The following is a 3,319-nucleotide window of genomic DNA, read 5'->3' as shown; positions in this document are numbered from 1 at the left end:
GAGTTCAGTTCTGCCTCAGGGAGGGAGCAGGGAGAGCTCAGCTCTGGCTCAGAAAAAAGAGCAGACAGAGTGAAGGGTAGCTCTGCCTAGTGGTGTGGCAGAGCAGTTTAGCTCTAACTGGGAGAGAAGAGAGTGCTCGATTGTTAGGCCTGTCTCTGGGGATGAGCAGACTTTGCACCATTTAGTTCAGGGGTGTCCCAGAGAGCAGGGGCTGATGGGAATTGTAGTCCAGAGTTGAACACCCCTGATTTAGTCTGACTGTGGGGAAGAGCAGGCTGGTGTGGGTGGAATCCTGTGTGTGAGAGAGGATCCAAGGTAGTGGCCAGTCAATAAAAGTCCATTTGTGCCTGAAGGCATTGTAGGAAAGTCTAACAGTCATAACCAGTCATAAATGTTTGGGCCTCAGCCAGGTTTCTACTTTGCCTGTCTAGACTCTAGACTTATTCTTAAAACCAACCTGTAAATAAATAAACCTTCTTAGTTGATAATATGTTAATCCAGGCTCAGTGATATCGCTAATATACTTGCACACCACAAAGCTTGCTTCACAGCAGCAAGCCCAAAGCAGATACACCTGCTGCCAGTAGGACATCTGGAAACTGAGGGGAAGGTTTATAGTTCAAGGTGAACCTAAATCCCCGAAATCTGTGTGTGTCCCCTCAGTAGGAAAAAAAAAGGCTTGTCAAATATAACTTGGAGCCCCGGTTGCAAGGAACTGTTGCCCCCTTATGGGCTTCATGGGTGCATGCAGCTGGTCAATGCTAACACTGAATCCAGTGACACCCAGTAACTGTTCTTAAGTTAAATGGCAATGGTCTCTCCTACTAGCACCCCACCATAACAACCCGATGTCTCCAGCCCACTGGAGGATCTTTTCAGCAGACTGTAATCAGGGCTTTCTGTATTTTGCAGTTGCACACATAATTCACCAGAGTAAGAGTCCAGCGTTCCTTTTTAAAAACACTGTAGCCCTTGAAGTTGCCATGGATTTGTGGGCAATGCATGATGAAATCTTAGTGGTTAGAGGATGGCGGTTCAGGGCTTTTGCCTGACTCTTCCCCCCAACCTCTGGGGGATCACAGGTGTTACCTTCGCCATTTCAGCCTTTATACTAAACTTTCTTTCCTCTCTGCCCCTGAAACACTTGCCTTAGACAACCCAAGTCCCAAAGAGTGCCTTCAAGCCTGCCCCAACTCATCTACAGTTCCCTAATATTCTGCAGTCGAGGCTACCACCATGTGCACACCTTCATGGGAGCTGAACTCGGTGACACGGCTTCTGAATAAACAGGAACAGGGTAAGAAACATTTATATGCACCAGTACAGCAACTCTGCGGTAGATACCATTTTATGCTTTCATCAACTTGGAAGAAATTCCACTATGGAACTACCAGGCTGACCCTCACAATACAGTCACTCACATTACCAAGTCATCACACATTGAACTGTGCTGGGTCTAGGCAGCGAGCGGTCTGTGTGCTTGATTTCTTCATTTCACCTGTATTTGTCCTGCACGTTGTTTCTTAGTCAGCATTCCAGGATGGCTTTTTATTGCACAATTTATGCAAAAATGGGGAAGGGGGATTTTTATTTGAAAATAAAAATTTTATTTTTAATGAAATCAGTCTGTGTCTCGATATCTGCCCTTCGCTTACTGGATGGCGAGGGGGAAAACTTTTCTATTATTTCATGGGTCACAACAGCAATTTGCATATAAATAGAAATGAAGCATTCACGTGATTTTGTATTATATGTAATTAGTCTGTTGACTTATTTGGCTTGTGCAGTTTGTTAGCCGCAATGCCAGTTTAAGGAGGCCAGCCGTTTTTGATTGGTTTACTTTGTAGCTTAATCAGTCTACCCACCATGAGCTTAAACATCTTTTTGTGCATGAAGTGCTATTAAGTCTCAGGCAACTTAAGGAAAGGCCCACCAAGGGGCTTTCAAGGCAAAGGAGAAGGAGAAGTGGTTCGCCCTTGCATTTCTCTGCAGACTACAATGTGCTTCCCCTAAGCATCTTTACCCAGACACAATTCTCACTAATTTCTGTGACAATTACCCACTGGTATGGATGTTTCTAATTACCAGCTTCATTGACTGGGGAGAACAGACATTACAGGTGTCTATGAAGCTACTGGGAGCAGCAGTGGCGTAGTGGTTACGAGCAGGTGTACTCTAATCTGGAGGAACCGGGTTTGATTCCCCGCTCTGCCGCCTGAGCTGTGGAAGCTTATCTGGGGAATTCAGATTAGCCTGTGCACTCCCACACATCCCAGCTGGGTGACCTTGGGCTAGTCACAGCTTCTCGGAGCTCTCTCAGCCCCCCCCCCCAGGGTGTTTGTTGTGAGAGGGGAAGGGAAAGGAGTTGTAAGCCCCTTTGAGTCTCCTATAGGAGAAACTCTTCTTCTCCTCCTCCTCCTCTACTTTGATACTGTGTGTTTCTGTTAGCAGTTTTTTGATCCCCCAATAGAAATGGTAGCTCGTGTTGCTGCAAGTTATCTCAAGCTCCCATTGTTACAACAGGTACTTAACAAAGGCTTTGACCCTATATAAAATTTACTTAAATGGAAGCAATTAAAGGCCTATTAATGCTTTTGCTGTTATTGTTGACAATCCTAACAGTGCAACCCTAAGGTCTCAGAATCCTATCCAAGTCCATTCAGTGGGGCTTACTCCCAGGAAAATGTTCTTATTAGTAAAATATCTTCTTACAGTCTATCAAGGAATGCAAGATTTCACCATTTTTTGTCTCCAGATCTGTGTTTAATAACTATATTGGCACCATATTACACTTGGCACCGTACTATCTTATATCAATAATGTTCTAGTAGTAATAGTCAATTACTAATAGTGCTCTAATAATCTAGTCAATTACTAATGTTCAAGCCACAAAACAAAGTCCTCCAGTTATTGGGAAAATGGTGCTAATGTTGGTGCGACATGCAAAAGCTTGCAGCCTTCCATTCACACTGCAGGCAAAGGTGCTTTGATTGTGATCTTTCCCAAAAGATCACACAAAACCAGGTTTGGGAAAGATTGCAGCAATGTAGGGGAAATTAAGGCCATTTCCGCATGGGCCAAAAAAGCCGGTAAAACGATGGTAAAAACAGCGTTATGGGCTGGGAGTTTGCACAGCTGCCATTGCAGAAACGACACTGCAGCGATGCAGCAACACTCCAGCAGCCCCACAACAGTGTATTCAAAAATTGCTCAATAAGAGAATCTTTTCAACAACAGCGCTCTGCAGCTGGCGTTGTGCAAAACACCTGCCAGGATTTGGTGCTGCAGAGCCCACCCCCCACAATGGCGGCCCCCACTG

Source organism: Sphaerodactylus townsendi, linkage group LG05 (genome assembly GCF_021028975.2).
Source record: "Sphaerodactylus townsendi isolate TG3544 linkage group LG05, MPM_Stown_v2.3, whole genome shotgun sequence".
In the NCBI taxonomy this organism is placed as follows: domain Eukaryota; kingdom Metazoa; phylum Chordata; class Lepidosauria; order Squamata; family Sphaerodactylidae; genus Sphaerodactylus; species Sphaerodactylus townsendi.
The sequence above is the reverse complement of the archived record's forward strand: the minus strand, read 5'-3'. Positions refer to the sequence as shown.